General features: G+C 41.8%; 1 pseudogene; it reads right to left on the bottom strand.

The window, feature by feature from the left end:
- Positions 1-853: 853 nt before the first annotated feature.
- On the bottom strand, positions 854-2,137 carry LOC103747977 (annotated as a pseudogene).
- Positions 2,138-21,214: the final 19,077 nt, after the last annotated feature.

Below are 21,214 nucleotides of genomic sequence, written 5' to 3'. Positions count from 1 at the left end.
CTAAACATAGTCACAACTGGGCCTGTTGGCAGTTGAGCTTATTCATTAAAGGAGTGCCAAGCAGGGTCACTGGACCCTCACCTGAGTCTCTAGCCACTCTTCCCAGCCAACTAGTCCAGCCTTGGAAGACAAAAGAAAAATGAAGAAGAACCCAACAGAGGGATGCTTTTGGAAGCCCTTGTCAAGAAACTGTAATGGACTCTAATATGAACATATGAAAATTGCCCTGTTCTGACTTTTTTCTAGTTCCCTGTCTAGAACTTGTAATACTAATTACTCTTGTGTTTACCTCTCCTTCACATCTCCTATTCATGATTCAAGGACTTTCTTTTCCCCTTAGAGACAAGAGTTAATGCAATTTGGGAGTCTTTTAGATACACCCACTGAATGAGTACCCCAATTGCCTCACCTGCATCCCTGTTCATCAGTCTACCTTAGCATGACAACTACCAGTTGCCAGTTTGAAGGGCCTGAAGATAAAACTTTAAAAGTAGTATATTTCTCAATGGCTGAATAAGATCATTACAGCTGTTTGTGTTTACATTCTGCTGAAAAGCCCTGGACAATTTCAGCACTTAACATAATCTACCAGGCTCCAAAAACCTTATCTACTTAAGTTAATGGTGCAGCACCCTACAAAGTAGCCAATTACTTCAGCATAAGCCATCAGGGCCCAAAATCTGAAGAATGACCAAAATCAAATCTAGTTTTTCCAAAAGAAACATGCTATAAATAAAGAAAACTACAACTCCTCACTGATAGGTATGGACTCCCTAGATGTCTCATTGGGCTTAATTACAGACCACTCACAGTAATAGCTTTAGTATCAAGTGCAGCATGATGTTAAGCCATTCTAGCTCTTGCACAAACATGTCGCACTTCTGGCTGATAATGGAGAAAATTTTGAAGCATTACATTGTGAAGCTGGGTTGCATCCATCCTTTGAAGTGGCATCAATATCAACATAATCATCCTTGTCAGGGTTCACAGTGTCAACTTTCGGTACACTGGCAGTCTTCGAATACACCATCTCCATATTTTCATCTTCATTTTCTTCCTCACCACCAGAAGATTCTTCTGCTTCCTTCAATCATTGTATAAATGGTTCTGCTTTGACACGAATCTCTTTGGCAAGTTCTTTTGAGACATATTTCATAAAGGCCTTTTCTGACCATCTGATGATGACCTCTTCTTCTAAAAGGTCTGCATTGTACATCTCCTTCAGGATGTGCGGAATCTTGAAGATGAGCTGAGCTTGATACATTGCCACCGCACACTCCAAACCATGAAGAAGGTACAGCTGAGCTTTTTTGTTGTGACAAAAATCTTAGAAAATGGCGCATGTATTTCTTAATTTGTTCTCTTATCTTCTCATTAAAGAGAACTTCTGTCAGAACAAGAGGACCCATGGCTTTTACATCCAGCCTTTCTGCTTCAGCAACAATTTCCTTGTCAGATGAGTCAATAACGCCCTCTTCTTTCTTTTTCTTAACAAACTGAAGCAGGGTATTGACACGCTCTTCTACAGTTCTTTCCAAATCATCATGGAGTGTCAGAACTTTTGCGTGGTCACTGATCTCATCCATTCTGCGACTCTGAGCTTTCCCGGTTGTACCCTCACCCCAATCAGCATCCTCCTCTTCTCCCACAGCATGTGGAGGAGGACTAATTTCACTGGTGGTGGAGGTGGAGGTGTCCCACTCCTGGCTCAGAGCCATTTTCCTCGTCCTTGCCTTTTCTGTTTTTCCTCTCTTTTTCTCTTTCCTGTGCCAGTGTCACTATTCTCAGGTGGGTTTTTGAGAATGACTGTACAGTTTGGATGGGTGTCAAGCACGCCTCGATAGCCACAGGCTTTACAAGAATTACTTACTGTTTGCTTCTTTGGATTCACATGCAGATCTGTTTCAGGATTCTCACACTCAGGACAGAGAATAAATTTTTTAATGACTCCATCCAACATGTCTTGCAGCTTATCCGCCTCATGAGATCCATTGACAATGTAACGTCATTCTTAACATCAAACTGGGTCTGTGCTCCCAGCTCACAACCAAAATATTTGGAGGGATCTTGGCAATCAAATGGGCATCTTGTAGCAATTGAACTGGTCCGACTCGATTCGGTTGATATTGACAGACATTTTGGCTTATTTATCAAGAAGATGAAGAGATCTTTGATTGCAACTTTTTGGTATCTTCTGTCTGGAGAAGAAGGGATGACATAAACGACGGTAAGAGTTCTCGGTCTCTGACATGAAAAATTTTTTGCCACTGAGGCAGTAAGCTGCTTGCTTGTACTCTTATATTTCCCCAGTACAGGTGCCAATGGCTGCCGCGAGAGCCTGTTTTCGTCAAATAAGACATAAACCCAATTCTGTTCACCCGGGACTGGGAGGAAGTGGTGCTGGAACCCGGGTCCGGAGTCGGGTGCCTGGGGAGCAGAGGAGCGACCGGGCAGGTTCCTCCAAGCAGGGAAGTGGCTGTCCCAGCGACACCCTTGTCCACATCAGCAGCGCCGAGGCTGGTGACCTCTGCAATGTTCTTGCTCTGACTCCTAGAAAGGATTTAAATGGGTCATAATGTTCTTCAGGAGAGCTTTTCAGGGAATGAAGGATGCACTTAAGGAAGATGAAGCTACCAAGCAAAGCTCAAGTCTAGCCTTGGACTGATCTGTGGCAACTCTGGAGTCTAAAACACTCCTGCAGTTTCATCCCTATCTTGAATCCAAAGGCCTGATCTCATACACCTCATGCTAGTCAATCTTTGGCTTTGAACCAGTAGATCTCCCAGCAGCTGGAGTTGGAACCTTGCAAGTTTCAGTTAACTGGTGAAAGGAGGGGGGGGGGGTTGAGCAGGGCCTTGCCAGATCTACCAGGTGTCTCAGAGGCACACTTGTAGAGGCTGGCAAATACTTAGCTTAAATAGCTTACTACAATGTGGCACATAATAATGGAAACTACATTCAAAGGACCCTGAATTTCAGAAGAGCATGCTTTCTTCCTATTACAGGGTGCTATGGGCCATTATAAACATGCTTTTGAAATCATTCAGAAAAATGAAATTAATTTCCAGAAATATTGTGAGGTGAATGGGCTGTAAGACCATGAACCATATAACTTCATTTTTAATAAAGGTAGCAGTATATAAGTTTTATACTATTCTTTCTTCTTTGGGAAAGGATATATGTGCATAAAATATAAATAATGATTATTGCTCAGTAGCAGCAATGCAGCTATTTTAGTTTCTATATTTTGCTTATCTGTTTATCCTGTATGATTTTTGTATGAAGAAAAAAACAAAAAAAAAAGAAAGAAAAAGAAAAAACCCATTTCAACTCTGATGTGTCAACAATTCTGAAATTTGAACTGAAGTTATACGGCCATGCTGGAATGGTGTGAGATTAAAGATTAGGACTCCAAGAAAGAACGCTGTTCTAGGAGAGGTTGCCATCCCGGGTGTGGTCCTTCAATTTGCACATTCAATTTTGTCAATAGGCCTAGGGAAAGTCTGACCAGTAGACACTCACCAACAAGAAATGAATCCATAGATCAAAATATCCATGTGTCAGTCTTCAGTGGTGGGACATTCCAGAAATCATTTGGTTGCTGGGGGTGAAGGCTGGAGAGGTCTCAGAGATGGACCTGCTTGAGACAGCTACCAGTGTTTTCAGGGTTTTGTCTCTGTCAGAGAAATCATTCAGAGACTGGACAAAATGAAGAATTGGGAGGAAGTTTTATTACAGAGCAGAAATACACACTCAAGAGGGAGTACAGATTTGTCAAGAGAGACTCATATCCCCTGGGATTTTGACAACTCATCTTATGAGCAATCTTTAATGGAGAGGAGGATTGCTCATGGGTAAAAGTGGGGAATTGCAGAAATGGGTCAGAATAGGGTTCATGCTCCTTTTTTTGTCCTTATATGAGGTTTTGGGGTGTATCACAGCATCAGCTCAATTATAGGAGCAGCCAATTTTGCAAGACTAATGATATGGAGACACCATTATAAAGCAAAGGACAATTAGGGTTACTTTAATTGGCCATGCTAATCCTGGCTGGTTTGGGGCAGTATTGCTTCTTCACTATCCAGTAGCTACATGTCCTGCTATAACATAGCCTCTAGCCACCATGTAGTTTGCCTCTTTTTCTTTTTCCTGTGTCTTTCTGGCCTACCTCAATTCCATTATTTATTCTTAGTCCATGTCCTCAAGGTCTTGGCATGTTGAGACATAAGTTAACAGAAGGTTGTCTGATAAATGTACAAAGTAAATGGTCTGCAGAAACGTGTCAACCAGGCTTCACGTTATCACAGTAGATCCTCCAGGGCCTCCCTATTCATAGCTCCAGTCTGCACACCAGTCCACAAATGATAGGATAAAGAATGTGCACCTGACTCGGGAACATCATTCCACACACTGGTCAGGGACTTTGCCTAACCCGGAGCAAGAAAAGTGAATTGATCCAAATTGATTCTGTTGGAAGTTCAATAAATAAATAAAATTCAGTAAATAAAGTGGAGAATAATGGAGAGAGACTCCAGGTGTCAACTCCAGGCCTCTGCATACATACATGAATGCGCACACACACACACACACACACACACACACACACAGAGATGTGTGTGTGTCCACAGACATGCAAATATGCATACATACATCACATACATATGAAAAAAAAGAAAACCTCAGAGAGAAACAAGAGACCATGAACTGGACGAACACAACACCCATGAAGGCGCAGAGTCCCCTCAAGTCTCTAAAGTGACCTCAGTTCATGCTGATTGCCTTAGTTCCCAGATCTCTTCATAATAAACCAAACTCAGTTCCTTTTACCAAAAGAATTTCACTCATAGGCACTACCGCTATCTCAAGCAGCCAACCACATGGGGCACCTCTTAGCAACCAATTTGAAGAGGCTAGAAATGTTTTTTTGTGGGTTTCTGTGAATAACTGCAGTCTGTTTACACTGGACCCTAATCTTTCTATGGGGCTGCCCCTGGATCTGCACACCAGTGTAGCAAGCCAGCACTTTCAGTAAATACATCAATAGAAGAGTCAACAAACCACTTTCAAATGTTTTATTTCCACAGTGGCCCTGTGAACTATGTGAGATACAGACAGTTACAGCCCATGCTTACAAATGGCTTCTGAGGTAGGGGCAGTCTGTGGGGCTGAGCCTGAGGCTACGGAATCCCACATGATCTCCAGGTAGATTGTGTCAGAATTTAACTGTTGAAAGACCTCTAGCTGGTATCTGTTGGAGACTCCAGTAGAGAATTGCTTGGGATGTAGGGGTTAACCCTGACACACATCTAGTGTCATAATTTTTCTGTGCTACCTGTGGGACAGTAGAGAAAAACACAGTGCTTTGGTTTATCCTACAAGTCTTTAACCCAACACCTAAATTCAAATTTAAATCTTGTCACCTACCATTTGTTTATTGAGAACTAGAATAAGCTACTAAACTACCCATGGGTTGGGAGTCACTTTTTTGTGGCTGTTTTGCTTTGTTTCATTTGTATTATGAAGACATTAATGGCATTACCTCATAATATCACTGATGGATCAGGCAAAATAATGTCAATGAAGCAGCCAGCATGGGACCTCTGCATAGTGAGCTCTTTATACAAGTTAGACCCCTGCATCTGAGATGAAAAGAAGGTGCTATCAAGTTCACAAAGGGAGGAATTTATAGGGCTAGGTAGACTACCACCTCACATTTGAAAACAAGACAAAACACTAGAAAATATGGAGACAAAAATACACAACTGTCTGGAAAAGCAAGTAGGTTATTTGGAAACACAGAATAAAGTGGTGTAGATTGGAACCCCTTGGAATCTTCTTATGAAAATGAATTATAAGTTTCGATTTGAAACACATCTTTCTTAGGAATTTATCTCTGAGGTACTTTGCTTAAAGACATGAATTTAAAGAGTTCATTTTTTTAATCACCTTGTAACTTGTAACATACCTACCTCTTAAATTCAAGGAGGAACACAAGGAATTTATCTGTCATCATTTCCTACAAAGAGATTTTTTTAAAAAAAGCTGTTCACCAGGCGTGGTGGCACATACCTTTAATCCCAGCACTTGGGAGGCAGAGGCAGGCAGATCTCTGTGAGTTCGAGGCCAGCCTGGTCTACATAGTGAGTTCCACGTCAGCTGGCATTACAGGGAGATCATGTCTAAAAGACTAAAAAAATTTAAAAAATAAAAATAATTTTTAAAAAAAAGCTGTTCAGAGTCACAATATGGAAGATAAAAGTGAATGAGGAGATAGTGCAGTGATCCTGGGAGGCGTAAGAGCGGCATTCTTCAGGAGATCCTACAGATCATTATCTAGGCTAGGTCTCCAGGCTGCATGAATTTTGTGCTTTCAGGACAGATGAGCCCACTAAGATAGAGAGAGCCTCCATCATTACAAAAAAACCATTGCCCCAGTCTCCAGGCATTCTCAAACTTAAATCATTGTGATACAGGTAACAGAATAACTCCCAGAAAATGGTCTGAAATTGGATGATGTCAACTGAACACCATAAAACAAGTGTAGTCATATCTTTTTCAAGGTCATTTTTTCCTGCAAATAAATTCAAGGAGAGAGTAAAATCAAATTTTTCAATTTTCCAAGCAAATGACTGCTATCAGTGTTCAGTGTATCTTTCTTACAGGTGGTCGAAGAGAAGGGAAGAAGGCACAGCACGGAGGACCACATGAACCAAAACTAAGACCAGAACGGGTGACGCACACCCGTAATCCCAGCTACTTGGAAGGCCGAACTACAAATGTAGAAGTGGACGAGAGGTCAAGTGAGTTCGGAAAATTATTAGTGGTCTTAGTATCATGTCTAAGCTAGAGTCCTGATGATAGAAAAAGCCAATTAAGTCAATAAATTTCACACAAATATTAATATCATGAAGATCACTTATTAAGAAATACGTTTTCAAAGATGTGAGCATAGTGAGAGTCTGAGACAGCATCAAGGACTATACATGAGACTCTGTCTCAGAAAATCAAAACCAATCAACCAACCAAGCAAACATACAACAGATGGATGGATGGATGGATGGAAGGAAGGAAGGAAGGAAGGAAGGAAGGAAGGAAGGAAGGAAGGAAAATGGCAATATTTTAACAAGCTACAAAGTATGCATTGAAGCTCCAGTACCTAACGTAAAAATCTGGGCACTGTGGGGCAATCCTATAACCCCAGTGCTAGGGAGGTAGAGACAGGAAGATCCCTGGGGCTCGTAAACCAGGACATTCTGGCTGAATTAGCAAGCTCAAGGTTAAGTGAGAGAACCTGTCTTAAAAACGTGGAGGGCCAGTGAGATGGGTCAGTGCATAAAGGAGCTTGCCGCCAAGCCTGGCAACTTGAGATTGGTCTCCAGAACTCACATGGTGGAAGAAAAGTTGTTCTCCCAAAGTTCTCCCAACTCCCAAAGTTGTTCTCTAACTTCTACATACCTGCTACAGCATATACATGCACTTGCACACATACATGCATTCATACATACACACATTTAATTAATTAAAATGCTTTTTTTAAGAATTATTTTAATGATGTGGAAAGCGATAGACAAAGACACCTGACATTGACCTCTGGCATCCACATGCATGAACACATGTGTGCACATGCATCCTCCCACACACATGTACATGAACAAATACACGCACGCATACATACACACAAGCGTAACAGAAGAGGCCATCAGTTATTTGGAATAAAGTGGCCATGTGAGGCCAGCACTGATAGGAAAAATAATTATTCCCTGGGCATATTGAATTTACTGTAATATTATTGAAGCTTTAAGCTTCAGTTTCACAAAGCGTTGTTTATAATGCAGAAACACTGTGGACTAAATTAGCAAGAAACAACTGGGAAGTGTGTTTGTCTCAGCTGTGGCCTTTTCTCTTTAAAATTCATTGTCTTCGCTTAGCCCAGTAATTACACTTTGAAATTCTCTAGCACCAAGAAGTCGAAGTCACAACTAAGCTGGTTGGAAAAGGACTTTCATTGTTTCTCATAAAGATGTGATATGCAGTTACAGTGTTTCCCTTCAAAGGAAGTGTTCAGATGATCATATCCTCCCTTCAAGAAAAAGAAACAAAAGCAGTCAAATTGGCAGCTTCTTCAACTCTGCCACCGTTCCAGACCGCTCATTTGCATGTTCCAGAGAAGGCTTTTATTGACTTTCTCTCCAGAGCCTTATCTTGAGTCTAGAATACTTTATGACAGTATTAAAAAATAATAATAATACCTCTAACTCTATGATTTTGATGGTTCCAGTCCGATGCAGTCAAATGCAAGCCTGGTGCTTTGTCATTTTCTCAAATTATACTACAAAGCAACCTGTATTTTTAAAATTAATCACTTAATACGTTGTAGAAGCTCTCTCCAGCACACAGAGTGAGCACTTACTGCAGTTTCTTCTTGGCTGCAATCATTCACTCTCCCGTCTTTCCTACTCAGAGTAACCAAGGCTCTGCCATATTAGGTAGAAGCATGAAGACTAAAAATACCCTTAAGAAATTTAAATTAGCTAACATCTCAAGTCACATCTAAGTAGAATCAGAAAATTTACAAACAGATATGAGACAATGAAGCTGAGTCGTGACTTTCTCATCCCTGAGCTTTGCAGATGTCCATACTCCAGTAAGAAGTTAGCAAAACTCTGAACAATAAAATTAATAAATTTTTAGACAGAATGATCAAGAACATGGAGAGAAAACAATTTATCAATGTGAGAATTAACAAGAGGTTGTGACTATAGCTCTCACCACATTCAGAAGATATCATGGGAATACTATGAATCATTTCATGCCTATAAATCTGAAAACTTAGCTCAAATGGTCTAATTATTTGAAAGACAAACATCCCAAGTTCATTCAAGAATAATCTTAAGGGCTGGCAAGATGATTCTGCAGGTAAAAGAGCTTGTCACTAAACCTGACAACCTGAGTTTGATCCCCAGAACCTGTACAGTAAAAGAGAGAACTGGCTCCCAAAATTTGTCTTCCAACATCCACGCAGGTGTCATGGCATGGCACATGTGCACACAGGCATACCAACACACAGACACACAGACAAAACACACACACAAAAGTTTACAAAATAAAAATGTAATGTACATGAATCACATTTCTCTATAATAGCAAATAACAAAATTGAAATGATTTTAAAATACAAGTCACAAATGACCAAAAATAAATATTTGTGGGTAATTTTTAAAATATATGCAATGCATGTATTTTTAAAACTAAAACCCAATGCTGGATGAAATTATATACACCTAAACAGATAAGTAGAGGCATCCTTTCATGGATCAAAAGACTAAACAGTAAGATTTCACTTTTCATCAACCTGATCTATAGATTCAGTGACATGTTAGTCTGAGTCCAACAGAGTTTTTATATAAATATCAATAAGCTCATATTAAAATTTAAATAGTATGCAAAGGACTTAAGAAAGACAAAACAGCCTGGCATGGTGGCGTGTGCCTTTAATCCCAGCCCTCGGGAGGCAGAGGCAGGTAGATCTCTGCGAGACTGAGGCTACCCTGGTTCACATTGTGACTTCCAGGTTGGCTGTGACTAGGGAAACCCTGTTTAAAAAAAAAAACAAAAAGCAAAAAGAGAGAGAGTGAGAGATATAAACACATTTTAAAAAAGAGCAGTGTTAATGGCTTTATAGCAAGTACCTGCTTTCAAAACTTAAAGCAAAATTAATCAAGAAAATGTAGTATTAGTGAAAGACATATCTATTAATGAACATAACTAGATAAATAGCCCCCAAATGGACCCATAAGCATATGATCAAATTAGTTTTAAAAGAGTGGCAAGACAATTAAATAGGAAAAGAATTGTGTTTTCAAAAAGTGTGCTGGGGTAACAGAACAGCCGTATAAAAATATATAGTGTGGGCCCTGGTGAGCACCCGCCAGGCCCCTTGGCCACCTAGCTCAGGACACCGGAGCCTAGTAGCAGGCACAATCAGAAAGTGGTTGAGGCTACCTTTTCTAGTCACATTTCTGTTGCTGTGATAGAAACATCATGACCAAAAAATGTGATCTGTGGCTGTAATCCCCTCCTGTAAACTTAGAGCTGTGGTTGTGGGCACCCGCCCGTGACAACGCCATTACAAGATGGCGCCGGCATCCGGCCGGTTCTAACTGAAAAACATCCAGCCCATCTCGAAGGGGCGTGTTTTCCAACACAAAGGCGCCTGCCCTGCCGATGGCGTGATATGACCTGGCAAATGTCAACCAATCCATGATTTACACGTAGTAGATGGGACCTTTAGGCTATAAAAGAAACTGCTGTACAGACCTTCAGGGTCTTCGCTGCAAAGAAGCAAGCTTGCTGTAACAGAAGTTAAGAAATAAACCTTGCTGCAGAAGGATCCTGTTTTGTCCTCCGCGTCGTTCTTGCCGGCGAGACGTGTTGCGGTTGGGACATGTGGTTACCTCCCAAGTACCAGAGTTGTGATCCCTCATGTGAGCTGAAGATGTGGTCCCTTCCCATGAACCTGGAGTGGTGGACCTCTCCTGTAAACTGAATCTGTAGTCCCCTCCCATGAGCCAGAGCTGTGATCCCACCCTGTAAGCTAGGGCAATAGTCACCTATCCCTCCCACTGAGCCAGAGTTGTTATCCCCTCCCATTAATCTAGACTCATGGTCAAATGAACCTGGAGCTGTGATCACCTCCTGTGAGCTAGAGTGGTGATCCCCTCAGGTTAGCACAGTTGTGGCCCCATCCCATCAACCTGGAGCTGTGGTCCCTTCCCATCAGCCGGGAACTGTGGTCCCCTTCCTTCAACCTGGAGCTGTGGTACCCCATCCATGAGCCGAGTTGTGGTTCCCCTCCCATGAATCTAGAGTCATGGTCCCATGAACCTAGAGCTGTGGTCAGCTCCTGTGAGCTAGAGTGGTGAACTCTTCCAATGAGCCACAGTTGTGACCACTTCCATCAACTGGGAGCCGTGGTCCCTTCCTATGAGCTAAAGATGTGGTCCCTCCTGTGAGCCAGAGTTGCGGTTCCCTCTTATAAACTGGATCTGTGGCCCCCTTCCATGAACCTGGAGCTGTGTTCTCCTCCTGTAAACCTGGACCTGTGGTCCTCTCCTGTAAGCTGGAACTGTGGTTCCACCTATCCTATGAGCTGGAGCTGAAACCCCTTCCCATAAACCTGGAGCTTTGGTGCCCTCCCATGAACCTGGAGTTGTGGTCCCCTCATGCAATCTAGAACTGTGGTCCCCTCCCATGAGCCAGCTCTATGTTCCCCTTCTGTAAACTTGGAGCTGTGTCCCTTCCTGTGATCTGGAGCTGTGGTCCATTCCTGTGATCTGGAGCTGTGGCCCCCTTCTATGAACTGGAGCTGTCATTTCCTTCTGTGAACCTTGAGCTATGGTCCACTCCTACACACTGAAGCTGTGGTCCCCTCCTGTAAGCCTGGAACTGTGGTCCCCAACCAGGAGCCACGGTTCCACATTCCTCTGGTGGTGGAATGATGGAGCAGACTGGAGGATGGAGGACTTCCCAATATTGTGCAGCAGTTTCAGCCTTCTCTGAGTGGCTACATCCCCGAACTCCCTCTCCTCAAAGTCTAGCTAGTGCATGGCAGTGGCTTTACCTCTGTGTTGGGCTTATGCTAAGGACAGGAGAGTTTTCTATCATTTGTAGATTCTAGTCTTGGGAGGACTTAGTCTCAAGAATGGACTTCCAACCTCCCTTGATCAGCATGTCTTTCTAGTTCGCTGAAGAATGTCATTACTACTTTGATGTGGGTTACACTGAATCTGTAGGCTGATTTTGGTAATGTGGTCAGTTTGGTGATACCAATTCTGCTGATCCATGAATGTGGGGACCAAGAGAACACTAACAGACATCCACAGCCATGCACAGTTGAGATGCACTCTGAGATCAGGAGATGGCTGTCTTGACCATCTCCCACACTGAGCGACCTTTGCCACCCTCACCAGGGATTGCTGGACCTCAGGTAGGATGAGGAGAGAAGAGTCGCTTTGCCCTTCAGTGATGCTGACTCTGTCCTTTCAGCACCGTGTCAGAGAATGAACTTCACTTCTTTTCAGTGATTTCTGCCCAAATCATAAGGTATGAAGATTGCTATAGTTTAGAACTTAAATGCCTCCCAAAGGCCCCCGTGTTACAGACTTAATTCCCAGCTTGGCACTATTAGGACCTGGCAGAAATGTTAAGGGGTGGGCCTTGTGAGAGGTTTTGGGTTTTGGAGTGCACCTTGGAAGTGTCCTGAGACTCTAGTCTTTTCTGCCCCCTCTTTATTTCTCATCCCTGCTGTGAAGTGAATGGATTTGCCATGATGTGCCACCAGATGCCCACAGCAGTGGACTCAGACCTCGGAAACAAGAGCCAATTAAATATTTTCTCTTAGCAAGTTGATTTTCTTAGGTATTTGCTGCAGTGGCAGAAAATTAACATAAAGTGTGAGTATCATGTAATGAATGAGAAACGAATTTGAACATCAGTCATCTCCTGAAGCCTCAGTGTTTCTCTGGTTCTCAAGATCTCCCTCAGGAAGGCTCTGAAAACTTACCTCTCTGTGCTATCCTGCAGAGCCCTTTAGTTCCCTGTTCCCTCTGACTTGACCTGGGGCCATCACAGCTCTGCTTTTTTGGTTGTGTGTATATGTGTGGTGTGCATGGACATTTGTGTGTGCTTACATGTGGATGCTCCAAGTTGACAGAGAATGGCTTTCGCAATCATTCTCCATTTTATTTATGAAGCCAGGGTCTATCACTGAACTTGGAGCTCACCAATTCTGGCTAGTCTAGCTAATCGGCCCTCCCCCCTGTTTTCTCTGCCTCCCTCCCCTACTTTCACATGGAATCTAGGGATTCTAATTCTGGCTCTCACACCTGCGTGGCAAACATTTTATCCATCAAGCCATGTCTCCAAGCCCTGTTAAGACTTTTTTTTCCATTTATTTGTAATGTATATGTGTGTTTGTGCACGCATATGCATGTGAAGGTCAGAAAACAACCTGTGGGAGTCCATTCTTTCCTTCTTCCATGTGGGTTTTAGAGATTGAACTCAGTTTTTCAGACTTGGCAACAAGAGCCTTTCCTACTGAGACATCTCACCAACCCTCTGCTAAGACTCCGACAGAGGCGTCTAGAAGAGCAAAGAGGATGCATGCTTGCTCTTGTTTTCCTCTGCCTCTGTCATCAGTTCCTAGCAGTTTATTTCTCCCACTTATATAAATAATTCTACCCACTTACAAAGTCAGGATGCTGCTCCTTGTAATTTGCAGTTCTTTAAAGCCCTTTCTAGCACCTTAATCACTTATGCTTTAAGGCATGATTGTTTATCTGCCACCACTGATAACTTACTAACACCTACATTGTACAGAACCATCTATGTCTCTGAAAGAAAGCAACAAAAGTTGCCCCTTAGTAGTTTCCTTGAGATCACCAGCAAGCCAATATTTTAACATTTTGGAGGGGAAATATATTCATCCCTGTCAGTGCTGTCAATGCACTCAAAGTGTCAGTGATAACTATTCAGTAACAAAGGGGCTGGTCTGTGGTCTGTGTTTCAGCCACACTAGATGAGAGGCAGTTCTAGAACCTCCCATTAGTGTACCACAGGCAATAGGTTGGCCCCTCCTTGTAGGACAAGCTCAGAAGTGTGACTGCAAACAGCCCAAACCTTCACTTACAATTACAAAAGAAGCCAGGGGAAGGAAACAAGCTCCTTTGAAAGAGGGGCAGAGCAGAACCTAGGGCGGAACCTTGAGGGCTCAATTTCCCCACTGCAGAAAGAAGTGAGGATATTTCTGCTCCTATTTTTAAAAGAATAAAGGGTGTTTCTAGTTGCTGAGACTAACGCCAGTGTTTTACATTAGTCCGATCTTCACGCTGTGGGAATTTTGTTATCTGATTTTTGCTTTCCACTAAATGATGTTCTCAAAACATTTTTGCAAAACCTCAGAGGTAAAAGATAAAGGCAAGCCAGGACCTCCAGCATTTGTTAAAATGTTTTGTGTAATCCATTCAGTTTATTCTGCTCCAGGGCAGCCTGATTTTAATCCTCATATGCAGTCCATTGTGAGCCTACTGCCTTCAAATATAAGAACAGAGCTTTCACAATAATGTAATATCATATCTGGTAAGGATTCCACAAATCCTCCTTTAAGATTGCTACGGAAAATCCAATTTAGCAAAAGCTTTAAATACACCCGCATACGTACACCTCCAATCTATGAAGCTCGTAGTAGACAGAGGTCAAGGGGGATATACATCTGTGTTCCCAAAGAGCACGCCTGTTCAGGATACACTCTGAATTGGGGAAATCCTGATATATATTGAACATGCTGTTAAATGAGTATTAAGATCTTTAGACATTTTCCCCTGGGTTTTTTTTTTTTTTTTTAAATCTCATACTACCAACATATAACTTTTTTTAGTTTACCTTACAGAAGTCTCAATTGTTTTTCTAGCAAACAGCAGTAGCTTTGACAAAACCCTTTGTATTTTCTCTTTCTGTTTAAGGTATCTTTTCGTGATGTTAGGACAAATTTCTTTTTTTTTCTGATTTTAAGCTTGCTGTTTTATGCTTATAGTATTATCCAGATTTAATGGAGAATTAATAAACAAATACAAAACCACTAAGATGGTTTGCCCACTGACGGTGATTCAGATAAAGCAGTCTGCCTCCCTGAGCACATTTTAACCAATATTCACCCAGAAACCAAAGTGATCCACTACCCACTAAGCTGCCAACTACCTGCCTGGCTGGTCATCTCTTTTCACTGCCTACACTTTTAATCTGCTTTCTGCTTTCTGTATTTGACCTTGTGTTGTAGGAAACAGCTGTAACGCTTTGCACACCAAAGGAAAAAAGAGTGCTTTGGGTGGGGAGGAGCCGAAACTTGGACCTTGCTTCCTGTGAGAACTGATGGACACTTTCAGTAAGATCCTCTCATCTTTGGAGAACATGCACTGCTTTTTTATTCTGCAGTGAATTGCTTCAAGAAAACAAGTATTATTTGATACATAATTAACCTTACTTTATCTGTTCTAAACTTGTACCTTTATCTATTCAACCTTGTGAAAGTCTCAGATTTACGCACAAATTCAGTCTTTGTCCTTTAGGAATCCCACCACTCACTCTACTGAAAATTCCAGTCCTTTTCTCTTCTGCAGTGACAACTACACACACACACACACACACACACACACACACACACACACACGCACACACACACAAGGTTTCTCTGCCCCCTCATCCTTCACTCTCCCCCTGCTGGAACATCTCCATGCCCACATCTCCTGACCCTAAAGCCCTCTGGCTTCACATCAGCCAACATGTCCTATTGCTCTGCCAGATGAATCTCTCAAAGGCCAGACCCTGAATAACAGTTCCTTAATAATTATTTGTTGAATTTGAATTTGTTTCTCTCATCATCATCTACACTTCCCATGACATGAGTTCAAGCATACTAAGTTACAGCACACACTCGAGCACTTTGTATAGCATCTAAGACTGATGACCATTTGAATCATCCTAATTTCAGAGCATTAATCTTCATCATCCATCACCAACCACATGCACAATCCACATGTATTTTAAGCCACATTGATTAAATAACAATGCGCCACATTATTTTTAAAGACTTAATTATGTCACCTTAAACAGATTACTTATCTAAAATATAAAGTATGTTTATTTCAGTAACTGATTATACTCGATGTTTTATTTTTTCAAGATTTATTTATTTTTGCTTTATGTGTATGACTGTTTACCTACATATATGTATGTGCGGCATGTGTGTGCCTAGTGCCCAAGAGGGCTCCGGAAGGCATTAGATCTCCTAGAATTGGAGTTACAGATGGTTGTGAGCTGCCTATGGATGCTGGGAATTGAACCTAGGTCCTCTGCATGAGCAGCCAGTGCTCTTAACCACTGAGCCACCTCTCCAGACCCTGACTGGTTTTATTTTTTAATTTGTAGTCCTCTAAGCAATGCTATCTCATGCTTCTGTTCATTTTCATATGCTCTTCCTTCTTGGATCATCCCCTGCCTGTCTGCTTATCTGGTCCTTCATCCTAATCACTTTAAGTTCTGTCTCTAATTGCAGACTCTCTCCTGACCCTTAAGCCATATACCTAATTGCCTTATCAGCATCTTCACGAAAAGATGCCAGAAGCCTGTGGCATTGGTTCAGACGAAATACAGTGGCCTGGTTTAGAACTATAACAGTGAAAATTGGTAAATGAAGCAAGATTTTTGGAACTGGAGAGATGGTGCAGTGGTTAAGATCACTGGCTGTTCTTCCAGAGGACCTGGGTTCGATTCCAATGCCCACATGGCAGCTAACTCCAATACCGAGGGATATGACACCCCCTTCTGGCCTCTACAGGTATTGCATGGCATAGTGACATGGATACACTTACACACATGCAGGCAAAACACCCATACACATAAAACAAAAATAAATAAATCAAAACAAATTTTAAAGAAGCAAGATTTAGGGTCTCTTTTGACGGTTGTGTCAATGGAAGGAGCTATGAAGGGAGTCCACACTACAAGAAGCCCAACAGGAGGCTGCATGCACAGACCCAATTCCCTGTTCATTTTGCTCCACTTCATATTTTAAGATCTGGTTACAGATCCCATAACCACATATCCTGAAATTGCCTGTTTTGAGTTATTGGCACAAATATATTATTTTTAGTGGAACATCAGGTAATCTATGCTTGTCTCCTGATAGGCTTCTTTTGTTGGGAATACTGGCTTGTTCATCCACTTTCCTTCTTAGTAGTTCCTCTTGAGTGACTTACCATGATCTCATACTTAACATGGCCAAGACTGAACTTCTAAGCCTTCAATTTGCAACTTTCAATGGTTCTTTATCTCAAAAATTATACCATTATCTTCCAGGACTCTCTCTCCCCTTACTGCCCAGATCTAACTGATCACACCCAACAACTCCACCACTAAATTATATCTTGAAATCACACAATTACTTCTATTTCTATGACTACTGACCTTATTCAAAATTAACTTCCTCTCCCACTGGACTTTTATAAACAGCCACCCTGTATTCCTTCACTGTAGACTTTCTTCAACAAATTTTCTGTTAAGAAGCCAGGGTGTCTTTTAAAAATGTAAATCTGACCAGGTCTACATCATTTTAATTTCTTCAATGTGTCCTGTCCTTTATAGGATCAAAAATCCTCAACGTGACCTGTGCATAATTCGATTCCTGCCTATTTCTCCATCAGAACGATATCTCCCCTGTGCTCCCTGTGTTCCAGCCACATTGAGTTTCTCTGTTTCTACCACACACCCTGATGTCAACCCCTTGTCTTTTCTCCTTTCTGCTGTATACACAGCACTTAGAAATGCTTGTCACAAACAGGTTCCATTAATACTTATTGTATGTGCAAAGGAATAAATGGGTTTTCAGGATCACAACCTTTATGATGAAGAAAAGTTGACTCATTTATGATCCTTTTAGCTGCAGGTACTGGAGGATCCAACTAACAGAAGACTAAACAATAAAAATTTTTATTATATTACACAACCGGATGCCCAAAAGTAGAGCAACTGTGGGTCAGTTATTTAAGCTATGTAATAACACATTTGGACCTCCAGGTTCTTTCCTTCTTTCTGCACTTCCATTCTTCAGTGCCTCTCCCACATCACAAGATGGCTAGATCATTTCATACACAACAGGGAGATGACAACGGATAGTAATAAGCACGCTGCCTCCCTGCATATTTTTATCAATAAGACGTCTTTCCCAGAAACTTCTTAGCAGAATTACCCTAAGTCGTACAGGCCGAGATTTAGTTATATGCTCTACCCAAATCTAGCAAATCACCAGCAATGGGAATGAAATCACCATAACTTAATTAGACCAAGAATGATCTATAATCTGAAACCAGGAAGAAGTTCGTTTTTCTTAAGTGGTCAAAGAAAAGCAAGGCAAATCAAAACATTGCCAACAATGAGCAGCTTGAAGCTTAGGGGAAGTGAGAAAGGCCATGGACAAGGAAAAGGCAGTTAAGCAACCAACAATGATTGCCACAAAAGGTCATCATCATCATCAACATAATCATTATCACCGTCATCATCTCCAACACTATCATCATCAACACCATCATCATCATTACCATCATCATCATCACTGTCATAATCATTGCCATCATTATCACCATCATCACCATTATCACCATCATCATCACCATTACAGTCATCACCACCATCATCACTAGTATTATCATCACCATCACTATCTCCATCATGAGCATCACCATCATACAATCACAACCATCATCATCATCACCATAATTATCAATATCACCATTGCTCTGTTTTGAATAGGGTAGTATCTCTCAAAGGTTCATGACTTAAAGACTTGTTTCCCAGCATGACCCTATTGCAAAGTAGCTGAACCTTTGAGAGGCAGAGTCCTGAGGGAGGTATTTAGGCTACTGGGGACAAGAATATACCCTTCAAGAAGATTATGGAACCCGAGTCTCACAGTCTTTCTCAGCTTTCTGGGTCCTAATATTAGTGATTTGCTACCATTGTTATCTGGGACCCACATGCTCAAAGCAGTGAGATCACCCAATCTTGGACTAGAACCTTCTAAACCAGAGTAAAAGAATTATTTACTATTTATTTATTTATTCAACAGCATTGATCCCGTTATAGGCATTGTGCTAAAGACAGTGAATTTAAAAAGATTGTTAATGCATAAATTCATAATTTAAATTCTAGAACAGAACTGTCCAGTAGGATGTCCTGCTTTGCATCTTATATGACCAATATGGTAGCCAGTAGCTAGATATGAATATAGTATACTCGAAATACGACTCAAGGAACTGATTGTTAATATTTAATTTTATGTAATTCTAATTAATTAAAATTTAAATAGCCACATGAAGCTGGTAGCTACCTTTTAAAATAGGATAGCCAGTGACGTCCATGCTTTCGATATTGTGCTACAAAGGTTTTGGGCTGCATTCATATCTATCCTGGGATGTATGGGGCCTGCAGACTACAGGTTGGATACACCTTCAACCATTGTATAAAGAAATACTTATCAGGTTACTAGGACCACAAAAGAGATATGCATAAAGTAACATGGGATCACAGTGGCATGAGTGACCAATTGTTTTTAGGAATTGAAGAAAAGCTTTAAAATATCTATCACAGGTCCCACCCACACCTCACTTTACTTCCCTGGGCTGCATAGCACCTTTCCTGGTCCCCAGGAGTGCCCTGGGCCTGGGCCTGCCCTCACTTCCCTTTGCTTCCTGGTGCCAGCACCTTTTCTGGGTAAGTCCAGCATGTCCACGATGTCTTGACTCTCCCAGCCTCTTTCACCCTCCCAGCTCCCCTGCCGCATCTCTCCTCCTAGCCTGGGTATTGGCCCATTTCTTGTCTTGGCACCCCAGACACTGGGGCTAATCTCTCCACCCAGAGCCACCACTGCTTCCTGACCTTTGTATCCAGACCAACCCAGTTCCTCCCTGTGGTCCTGCTGGGCCTGGTCCTGCCTACATCTCCCTTTACTTCCCTGGGCTGCACAGCCTCCAGGGCATCCTGGTGCCAGCACCTTTCCTGGGTAAGTCCAGTTGGCACCAACCATGCCTTGACCCCCCAGCCCCATTCACCCTCCCAGGGCCCCTCCTAGCCTGGGTACTGGCCCATTTCTTGTCTTGGAACCAAAGACTCCTGGACTGACCTCTAGGCCCAGAATCCCCACTGCTTCCCGATCCTTGCCATCCAGACCAAAACCCAGTTCCTCCCAATAGTTTTCAGGATACCTCAGGGCCTCTTCCCTTCCCCACCTCCCTTTGCATCCCTGGGTGGCACAGCCACGAGCTTCCTGAGACCAGCATCTTTCCTGGGCCCTGCTCCCAGGCCAGCCCAGCCCCCAAATTCTTGAGGGCAGCATCTTTCCTGGATGTCCCATACCTTAGGACAAAGCCTGAGAGCATCTGAGCCTCATCTCACTTGGGCCTTTGTGGGAACTCCTAAAGACAAAAGCAACTAGGCCACTCCAATATAAAATCAAAAGAGAGAACCTGAAGTCTAGACCAACCAGCTTTTCAGGCCAAACAAGTAAACCACAAAGGCACTTAAATTTTACAAAAAGAAGCAGACCTAAACTCAACAAAGGAAGGCTTGAGTCGCACACAAAAATCAGAAACTACAAAAGAAATTCACATGTCAAAGTCACAGAGGAAAAATAATAACATGAAAAATCAAAATAATGTATCCCCACCAAGTACCAATAGTCCTCTAGAGGAGTACAATGAGAACCCCCTAAGGATAACACAGGAAATGGAACTCAAAAGAACAATTATAAACATGATAAAAGAATTCAGTGAATTTAAAGAACACACAAAGAAATCTAAGAACTGAAAGAAGATAGGGATAAACTTCTGAATGAATTCAGAAAAGAGAAATATTAAAGAATACTCAGACTGATATGAAGAAGGAAGTGAAACACTCAGTAAATCAGTTAGAAATGACAGGAGAAAGCCTCACCAATAGGATGAACAAAATGGAAAACAGAAAACAGGATGGAAGATAAAGTGGACGAATTAGACCACTCAAGCAAAGATTATGAAAAATTTAAGAAAACACAAGAATTGAACATGCAAGAATTGTGTGACACCATAAAAAAATTCTGAATCATACACATACAGGAAGGAGAAGAATCTCAGGATAATGGCATGGACCAGATCTTCAACAGGATTTTCAAAGAAAATTTCCCAAAATTAAAGAAATACAAGAAGCATATAGAACACCAAACAGACAGGACCAAAAAAGAAACTCTCCATGGCACATCACGGTAAAAACACTAAATGTACAGAACAAAGAGACAATACTGAAAGTTGCAAAAGAAAAAAAAGTCACATATAGGCTGAAAGAATCTATGTCCACAAAACCAGCCCTTCAGAGAGTTGGGCTGAAGAAAGGAACAACTACACAGAAGGGGTTGTGGAAAGAAATTCAGTGAAGGTATAACTGTGGAAATGCACAGCTATATCAAGAATGTGAGCAGTAATAAAAATGACAGGATTCAATACACGTCTTTCATTAATAACTTTAAATATCAATGGACTGAACTCCCCAGTCAAAAGATACAGATTAGTTGAATGGATTAAGAAATAAACCCATATTTTTGTTGTCTGCAAGAAACTGATCTTACTTTCAAGGA

The sequence above is a fragment of the Nannospalax galili genome, unplaced genomic scaffold (genome assembly GCF_000622305.1).
Source record: "Nannospalax galili isolate Female #2095 unplaced genomic scaffold, S.galili_v1.0 scaffold144, whole genome shotgun sequence".
Lineage (NCBI taxonomy): Eukaryota > Metazoa > Chordata > Mammalia > Rodentia > Spalacidae > Nannospalax > Nannospalax galili.
This window is presented reverse-complemented; position numbering and strand designations above follow the sequence as displayed.